Raw genomic sequence first — 10,381 nt, 5'->3', positions numbered from 1 at the left:
AGGATGAAAATGATGAAATGGTAAGACAGGATGTTGAGAAGGCTGAACTTTTAAATTCCTATTTTGCATCTGTTTTCTCTCAGAAAGGAAATGTAACATCAACTGTTATTCACTGTCCTATTAAGGGAATAGAAGAATCCAGGATATCTATAAACAGAAAGATAGTGAGGAAACACTTAGCTAGCCTAAATGAATTCAAGTCTCCAGGTCCAGATGAATTACACCCCAGAGTGCTGAAGGAGATAGCAGAAGAAATTTTTGAACCCCTCTCTATAATCTTTGAAAATTCTTGGAGAACAGGAGAAGTGCCAGAAGACTGGAGAAGAGCAAATGTTGTTCCTATCTTCAAAAAGGGGAAGAAGGTGGACCCAGGTAACTATAGGCCAGTGAGTCTGACTTCTATACCAGGAAAGATCTTTGAACAAATTATTAAACAACATGTATGTCAATACCTGGATAAGAATGAAGTGATTAAACAGAGTCAGCATGGGTTTGTAACTAATAAGTCATGTCAGACTAACTTAATTTCATTCTATGACGGTATCACTGATTGGGTGGATCAAGGAAATGCTGTAGATATAGTATATCTTGACTTCAGCAAAGCATTTGACAAAGTCTCTCATACAATCCTTATTGAAAAAATGATTAAGTATGGAATGGACAAGGCAACTGTTAGGTGGATTCATAACTGGCTTAGTGATCGGACCCAAAGAGTGGTCGTAAATGGCTGCACATCCAGTTGGAAGAATGTCTCAAGTGGGGTACCACAGGGCTCTGTCCTGGGCCCTGTATTGTTCAACATCTTTATCAACGATTTAGATGAAGGAATTGAGGGTAAACTGATTAAATTTGCTGATGACACAAAGCTAGGAGGGATAGCTAATACTAGAGAAGAGAGAGAGAGGATTCAAAAAGATTTAAATAAACTGGAGAAGTGGGCAGCAACTAACAGAATGGTTTTTAACAGGGAGAAATGCAAAGTACTACATCTGGGCAATAAAAATGGAAAAAGCATATATAGAATGGGAGGAATAGGGCTAAGTGACAGCACATGTGAAAAAGACTTGGGTATACTAATAGATCACAGACTGAATATGAGTCAACAGTGTGATGCAGCAGCAAAAAAGGCAAATGCAATTCTAGGATGTATTAACAGAAGCATACAGTCTAGATCACGTGAAGTCATTATTTCCCTCTACTCCTCTTTGGTCAGACCTCATCTGGAATATTGTGTCCAGTTTTGGGCACCACATTTTAAAAAAGACATCAACAAACTGGAGCAAGTTCAGAAAAGAGCGACCAGAATGGTGACCGGTCTGCAAACCCTGTCTTATGAGGAAAGGTTGCAGGATTTGGGAATGTTTAGTTTGCAAAAGAGAAGACTGAGAGGAGACTTAATAGCTGTCTACAAATATCTAAAGGGCTGTCACATTGTAGAAGGATCAACTTTATTCTCATTTGCACAAGGAAAGACTAGAAGCAATGGGATGAAACTGAATGGGAGGAGACACAGATTAGATATTAGAAAAAACTTTTTGACAGTTAGAGTGATCAATGAGTGGAACAGGCTGCCACGAGAAGTGGTGAGTTCTCCTTCAATGGAAGTCTTCAAACAGAGGCTGGACAGACATCTGACTGGGATGATTTAGCGAATCCTGCTTTGAGCAGGGGGTTGGACCAGATGGCCCAGGAGGTCCCTTCCAACTCTACGATTCTATGATTCTATGATTCTATGATTCTAGCCCAGCAAGCATGGTATATAGCACCCCCGAGTATGGTATAATACAGCCCAACATGGTATATAGCCCCCCCAGTATGGTATAATACAGCCCAGCATGGTATATAGCCCCCCCAGCATGGTATAATACAGCCCAGCATGGTATATAGCCCCCCAGCATGGTATAATACAGCCCAGCATGGTATATAGCCCCCCAGCATGGTATAATACAGCCCAGCATGGTATAGTACAGTCCAGCATTGTATATAACCCCCCCAGCATGGTATATAGCCCCCCAGTAAGGTATGATATAGCCCAGCATGGTATATAGCCCCCCAGCATGGTATAATACAGTCCAGCATGGTATATGGCCCCCCCAGCATGGTATAATACAGCCCAGCATGGTATATATCCCCAGCATGGTATAATACAGCCCAGCATGGTATATAGCCCCCCCAGCATGGTATAATACAGCCCAGCATGGTATATAGCCCCCCCCAGCATGGTATAATACACCCCAGCATAGTATATAGCCCCCTCAGCATGGTATTTAGCCCCCCAGAATGGTATATATCCCCCAAGTATGGTATGATACAGCCCAGCATGCTATATAGCCCCCCTAGCATGGTATACAGCCCCCCCAGCATGGCCCCACAGTCCAGCAAGGTATATAGCCACCCCAGCATAGTATGATACATCCCAACATGGTATATAGCCCCCCAGCATGGAATAATACAGTCCAGCATGGTATATAGCACCCCCCAGTATGGTATAATACAGCCCAGCATGGTATATAGCCCCCCAGCATGGCTCCACAGCCCGGCATGGTATATAGCCCCCCCACCATGGTATAATACAGCCCAGCATGGTATATAGCCCCCCCAGCATGGTATATAGCCCCCCCCAGCATGGTATGATACAGCCCAGCATGGCCCCACAGTCCAGTACTCTCACTGATTTAAAAAAAAATGCTCTCCTCATTGCACTACACATGACTAATTTGAATTTTGACATAATTAGCCATGCGGTCCTGGAGGCTGGAGGGGCCCCCTCTCCCCTGGGGCCCCCGTGCAATGCACAGTCTGCACGGGCGGTAGGTCCGCCCCTGCCTGTTATCTGGTGATACTGTACCCTTTCTGCCAGGAAGTCCTCCTCCACCCACCACTCTAAGTGTATCATTGACACCTGGAACACTGTCCCACATGTGTGATTATTTCTTGCGGATCTTCTTGTTATATTGTGGTGTGATCCATCCTGAGCGTGTTACAGTCTGTGGGTTACTCCTGCAATTTAGATGTACATTTAAAAATTACCCCAACAATAGTGTATACAGCTCTACGCTTGTGATACATTACCCATTTCCTGCTTTTTATATTCTGGCCTAATCCAAACTGACCAAGTGAGAGTTATTTTCTGACTGTGGAAATAAATACTGAGATTGACAACAATGACCCCTACACTGTGTACAGCTGTACTCTTCAGATCCATTACTGTTTTACGGCTTTTTATATTTTGTTGTAATCCATACTGAGCCTGAGAGCGTCTGTGTTTGCCTCCTGAAATATCTACGGAGATTTAGAATATTTAAACTATAATATATATATATATATATATATATATATATATATATACCTGCTATCTGATGATACTGTTTTTTTATATTCTTGTCTAATCCATACTGAGCCTGTGAGCGTCTCTGTGTGACTGATGGAATATATAGGGAGATTGACAATTATCCTTTGACTGTATAGAGCTGTACGCTTCTGATACAGTACCATATAACTGATGTTATTTTGGGTTTATTTTCTGCAAAATTTTGAAGTTTGGTGGAAGAGGCCGCGGACGTGGGCGTTGGGGGGGCCAGCTGGTGCTGATGGTGGTGGTGCATCTTCTGGTAGTGGCAAAAGCACAATAGCAGCTAAGGCAGGAGGTGTTGAGCCTGCATCATGGTTTGGCTCCGGAATGCCTGGAAGGCTACCTTTTCTGGGAGTAGGTTAACTGCTTTTAAAGCTGGAGCATCAGGAACTGGTTTTGGCTTACATTGCCGAAACAGACTCCAGCAAATATGCCCTCCTCTTCTGAAGTTTCAAAAAATGCAAGCACTGAGTCATCAAGTGCTGGCTCCTGGTCAGGAAGAACCCGTTCCTTGTGTCCTTCACCCTCACCAAAAGTGAATGATGCAGCAGGCCACACTTCACATTAGTCCATGTAGCTCTTTCTCACATACCATGCCTGGGTTATCAAGTCAAATCGTGAATTCCCCAGTCAAAGATGAATCTGACATGGAGTGCGGGTGGCCAGCCAGGGCAGTGGGGTTAATTGGTACCGGGCCAGTGTCTCAGAGGGATGTGTCATGTTGGTGGTGATGACCCGTTCCGTTGCCCTTGGCGTCCATGCAAAGGGGTGAATAACGTTTATAGGTGAATGATACGTGACGCCACCTGTGGTTTCTGATCAGATTGCCCCGCGCTGCAGTGTCGCTTCTCTAGGACAGATATTGTGGTGCAGCTAAGATGTAGAAGCCCTGCACAGGTAGGGCCGTAGTCGCAGGGCAGATGAAAGAATTTGTAGATGGTGTGCAGTTCAGGATGTAGCAGAGCCGTGCGCCAGGCGCAGGAGAAAGATGACAGACACAGTCGTGCAGTTCCTTTACCTGTACTTGGTAAGTGCCATCCAGGACCCAGAGTACAGATGGAGAAGGAGTTGGTCAGCCTGGAAGCAAATTTGGAATTCTTTCTCTGCAGATAGGTAGTGTGGCCTCTGTTTTAGTGCTTATTTGAGGTACTCGCAGTACTGAGTTCTCTGAAGCTCCCCTTGTTGACTCTCTTTTGGAACTTTCTCGTATGGCAGGCAGCCATAGCCGTTTCCTTCTGGCTCACACACGTCGCTGCTGGAGCCTCCGAGCCTTACTTGGGAACAAAGCATTTACAGCTGCCACTTCCTCCGGTTTCTGCTGCAGGACCGTCAGTCAGTGCCCTACAAACTCGGAGACCGAAATCCGGACCATGCGCTCCAGCTAGGAGTGAGCCTTAACTCTGCTCATCCTTCAGCTCCCCTTCTCACATCCACTCACTTCCCCTTCCCTTCACAGACTGCCCTAACTTATCTCCTCCCGACCACAGAGAGTAGCTCCTCAGCAGTCAGGTTCAGAGGTCTCCCTGCTGGCCTGGAGTGGGAACTGTGCTGTTTGTTGGTTTAACAGATAGAGAGATCCTTTGTTGCTCCCAAGCATGACATCACACTCCCTAGGAGGAAGGTAATGCCACTGTGGAGACCGTACTCCTGGGGGCGCCACAAGTGCACTGATGCCCAGCCACTGCTAGATGATTCTGCTGGTACATTGACCCAGACAACTACATTCCCCTTGCACTCTACACAGCCAGAATCTGACCCTGATGAAACTCAGGTTCCCCTTCCCGCATACTATACCACTTTACACGGTGACAAAGAGGAAGGTGCAGATGAAAGTGCAGGTTCCTTGAGCAGGTGGGGGGGACATGCTCATAGGTGACGGCACTGGCACAGGGCCCCTCATAGTACGCAAAAGTGTCTCTGCCGGTGGGAGGGCCCATCCGCCATCAGACACACCGCTGTACTATGAGGGGCTCTGTGCCAGTGCCGTCGCCAACGAGTGGGCCCCCCCTGCTTGCTCAGGATCATAGCACTTGCAGAGTTGAAATACTTACCTCTCCCTGCTCCACCGCCGTGACATCTTCCGCGTTTCCTGACAATGACATTCTGGTCAGAGAACGCCATGACATCACGTCTGTACGCCCTCTGTCTAAACAGTCCAAGTGCAGTGAGATGGAAGATGGGGACGACGAGGAGTCCAGACTAGTACAGGGATTCCCTAGCGAGGAGACTTATTTAATTGTTTTCAATGTTGGAACAGCAATTTTTGGGGAGCACTATACTCTGGAGAATGATATATGGGGCCCACCATACACTGGAGCATTCCAAAGGTGGACATCGGACACTGGAGCAGCATTTACAGGGCCCATTATACACTGGAGCTTTAGAAATGGGGCCCATTATATATGGAGCATTATTTGGGCCCATAAAACAGTGGAGCTTCATCCATGGGGCCAACATATACTGTAGCATTATGTGGAGCTCATCATATACTGTATGGAACATTATATGGGACCAATTATTCTGTATGGAGAAATATATGGGCCTCATTACTCTGTATAGCACACTATGCGGTGGCCATAATACTGTATGGAGTAATATACTGTCCGTTTTGGGAGCTAATGGAGAATTTAAAGTGGATATCAGTCATGAGATGTAAGAAGCGAAGTATTTTTCATTGTACTATACTGCTATTTCTCTGCTGTATCAGAGGATCATGAATTGTGGCATGTGTTAAAGGAGCACTGTGACACTCTTTGGCCCAGGGCCCACGAAAATCTGGAGCCAGCCCTACCCCCCCCCCCACAACTTTAGCCCAATAACCCCCTTCTGTGCATGTTATCAGGCCAAAATCACCAGGGTATGTAAACTTTTGATCAGGGTCATTTGGATGTTTTGGGTTGTCATTATGATTTAAAATGAGAAAACACAGTAGTTTGACAATAAATGGCTTCACCCAACCACTAACCATGAGTGGAGAAAAAGTTTTGGTGTTATCATTCATATTCTCTGAAAAAAGGCCAAGAAAGCAAAGATTCTGCCGGGGTATGTAAACTTTTGGGCACAACTGTATATACTGTATAAAGTTTGACATTAACACATTTTCCAGTGTAGTATATAGCCATAAAACATAGGTATACTCCCAAAGTGATCCAAACCAGCCAATAATATGCGGCAGATTACGCTCATCTACTTACTAGGAAGCACCAAGGAGAGTCATTGGTTAGTCGCCAGTTACGCCAGGATACCAAGGGAGAATACACTTTTTTTAAAAATGTGCCAAATGCATTTCTCTACTGGTGGCATTAACCAGGGCATTTAGTCCACAACTGATGTCACAATGAAGGTCAAACCTCCTCAAACATCTCAGTCTCTTGGACCAATCATGGCAAGGCCGGTTTTGACGTCACAGCATTCATTTTTTTCATTATATTTGTGTGGAAAATTTAGCTTTACTCATGAGGGATGACTACTGGGAGGTTTTATATTTTTATGTATCTCTTATTAAGGGAAATTTTTATGAGAGATAACATTTTTTGTGGATGCTGGAAATCAAATCAAACTTTTTTCTTTTTCTTCCACACCCCTCTTCCGCCTCCCTTTTTTCCCTTATTTTATTGCTTAATCACACTGATATTTGAAAACTTTGCTAGATCCTCTCTTAAATCATCTTTTATCTCTCCCCTTCTGATATCTGCCTCATTGTTAACACCACCTGATGATGGTTAGATTCTTCTTACTGTGATTGGCTTAGCCAGCTGTCATGTGACCTATTAGGTGTATCCTTTTGTGGTCTTACCAATCTGCCGTCAGGTGATCAGGGTCTCGATAACACAGTGGGAGGTGTCCTTAATGCTGCCCATGTCATCTGAACGCCGAACCCACATTATACACAAGATCTCGGCAGTCGCATGATAGATTATGGTCTTAGATTGTTTGCAGTTTTTGCATCCTAGTGAAGGGTTGTATCAAGCCGGTTTAGGACACGAAGTGGTGCACGGGAAATACCCCTCACTTTGCTGGAACTGTAAGATGCCACCTTTTTTGACGTAGCAATAAAATGCAGTTAAAAACTCACTAAAAACTCATCGTGGGAACGTAGCCTTAGAGGACCGTCATCTCATACCTCTGTGGAAGCACATTGTTCTCTAATTGTAGGCGCGTAATAACTGTATGACTGAGTTGGCATCAAATGGCCTTAGTTATCTATTGGTGGAGCTGGTCATATTCAAAAGGGATGTCTAACTTAATTAAAAATGTCTGTGAATTCAGATAATGTTATAAAATAACAAATAGGTCATGTTCATTGCTATATATTCACTGCAGGAACCAGAAGCAATGACATCACATATTTTGGTCACAGGACCACTGTGGCCTGTGATTGGTTGAAGCATTAAGGTGACTAGAACAGGACGTCATTCATTACACATCGGATGACGTTTTGCCGCCATCACCTTGCTGATGCAACCAATCAGAGGCATCAGAAGTCCATTGACTAAAGAATGGGATGTCATCTCTTACAGTCCCTAAGGAACTCCCAATTGTTCTTGCACTGGAACAATTGGGATCGGACCAGAGATTATCTCTTTGTTTCAGATTTTATACCATTATCTGCATTAATAGATATTTTTATTTAAGCTAGACAAACTTCTTTAACTTCATGGAAGGTATACCTTATCTTTCATTCTGTTTATTAGATTTGAATTTTTTTTTTTCTTTTGGTAAGTTTTTCTACAACAAATTATGTTCGAAAATCATTTTATCTATTGTAATTTCAACTGGTTAAAAATATATTGATGTGGTCGTAGGGTACTGTAAGATTTATTGATTTTACTACATTGTAAAATTGTAATTGTAGATTGTAAGCTTGCGAGCAGGGACCTCACTCCTAATGTCATTGTTTGAATTGTCTTAACTTGTATTGAATTTATTGTCTGTACATGTCCCCGCTTAATTGTAAAGTGCTGCGGAATATGTTGGCGCTATATAAATAAAAATTATTATTATTATTATTATATTGTTAAGTCACAGCTGGAGAATCGACAGGAAGCATGCAACTAGTCAATGGTAAGTTTGGGGATTTGTTATTATTGCCCTTATTGTTTTACTAATAAGACTGTGGCTGCCTTCCACCATTAAAGAGACTTTCCATGCGAGTGGCTTTTCAGTGCAAGCAGAGGTGAGCCCTAATCAAGGAAGTATGGTTAAATAGAAGGGCTGGGGCTCCCTGCAGGTTATGACTGTGACACAACAGGTGGCATTTTTAATGGTTTTACTGATTGGAAAGCACAAGGAGAGAATAGAGAGATCTAAACATCTGGAGAGCAAAAACCTACAGGAATATAGCAACAACAAGGATCAGCAGCACCAATAACAGGGCCATGGTGCAGACAATGTATAGTACTCATTTGCTTATACTGGTAGCTAGCTGCTGGTTATGGACAATTTCATACACAGAAGTCCAGAAAATCTCATTTTGGTGTACTAGTCCACTAGTAATTGTAAGACAATAATGGGAATTATTGTGTGATCAAAGAGACAGAACTTCTAGTGACTACTATTATTCTTTGTTAGGCTAAGGTAACATACCGTTTTCTCCACAACTGAGAGAAATGATCCGATTATACTAAGCACACTCTGACCAGACTGCTATCTCCATTCTGTCAGTCTGTGAAAATTGGATGGCACTCAGATGTCATCCAAGTTAGGTCTGATGGTTTTCATGCATCAATTGACTTGTGTGGCTGACCGTAATTTGAATCTTGGAAGCAAATTGAACATGCTGCGATTTTTTTTCCAAGTGCACTGCCCCTTACCCTGCTGGCGCATATGCCCGAATCCTGCTTTGCCATAGGTTAGGAAGTAAGCCCCAATGGAGACACTAAATGTGGGAAAGAACACAGTGTAGAAGGTCCCTTAGATTTAGCCCTGTATCTAAGAGCAGCCAAAACGTTAACTCTGATCGCTGCTGTTTAACCAATACAATGCTGCTCTCCCCACCATGATATGATTGTAAGTAGAGTTGAGCGACTTTTGGTTTTTTAGGGTCGAGTTTCGTTTCGTGAAACCCGACTTTTCCAAAAGTCGGGTCGAGCAAGATCGTCCGATTATAGGGAAAAGTCGGGGTCGTCCCGAAACACGAAACCCAATGTAAGTCAATGGGGAATAAAAGTCGGCAGTGAGAGGAGGACAGGAAACACACCTACAGTGCCCATTTGAATGCCAAAAGCATCAATTCTTCTTACTTAAGCTTGTCAACCTTAATTAACTTCATAATACAAGTTACGCACTGAAAAATGGGGGTTATTTGGCTAAAGTTGTGGGGGGGGGGCTGGCTCCAGGTTTTCATGTGCCCTGGGCGAAAGAGCGCCCGTTTAACACATACCACAACTCATCATGCTCCGATACGGCAGAGAAATAGCGGTATAGAACAATGAAAAATACTTCACTTTTTACATCTCATGACAAGGCCCATCTATTTCTCCATACAGAATCATTGGTCCCATATAATGTTTGAAACAGTATATGATGAGCTCCACATAATGCTACAGTATATGTTGGTCCCCATGGATGAAGCTCCACTGTCTTATGGGCCCAAATAATGCTCCAAACATAATGGGCCCCATTTCTAATGCTCTAGTGTATAATGGGCCCTGTAAATGCTGCTCCAGTGTCTGATGTCCACGTTTGGAATGATCCAGTGTATGGTGGGCCCCATCTATCATTCTCCAGAGTATAGTGCTCCCCAAAAATAGCTGTCCCAACATTGAAAACAATCAAATAAGTCTCCTCGCTAGGGAATCCCTGTACTAGTCTGGACTCCTCGTCGTCCCCATCTTCCATCTCACTGCACAGTATTTCAACCTTGCAAGTGCTGTGATCCTGAGCAAGCAGGGGGGGCCCACTCGTTGGCGACGGCACTGGCACAGGGCCCCTGATAGTACAGTGGTGTGTCTGATGGCGGGTGGGCCGAACCTGCACTTTCATCTGCAGCTTCCTCTTTGTCACCATGTAAGATGGAACTGTATATGG

Source organism: Dendrobates tinctorius, unplaced genomic scaffold (assembly GCF_039654945.1).
Source record: "Dendrobates tinctorius isolate UK_male_01 unplaced genomic scaffold, ASM3965494v1 ptg000022l, whole genome shotgun sequence".
Lineage (NCBI taxonomy): Eukaryota > Metazoa > Chordata > Amphibia > Anura > Dendrobatidae > Dendrobates > Dendrobates tinctorius.
Note: the sequence above shows the minus strand (reverse complement) of the source record.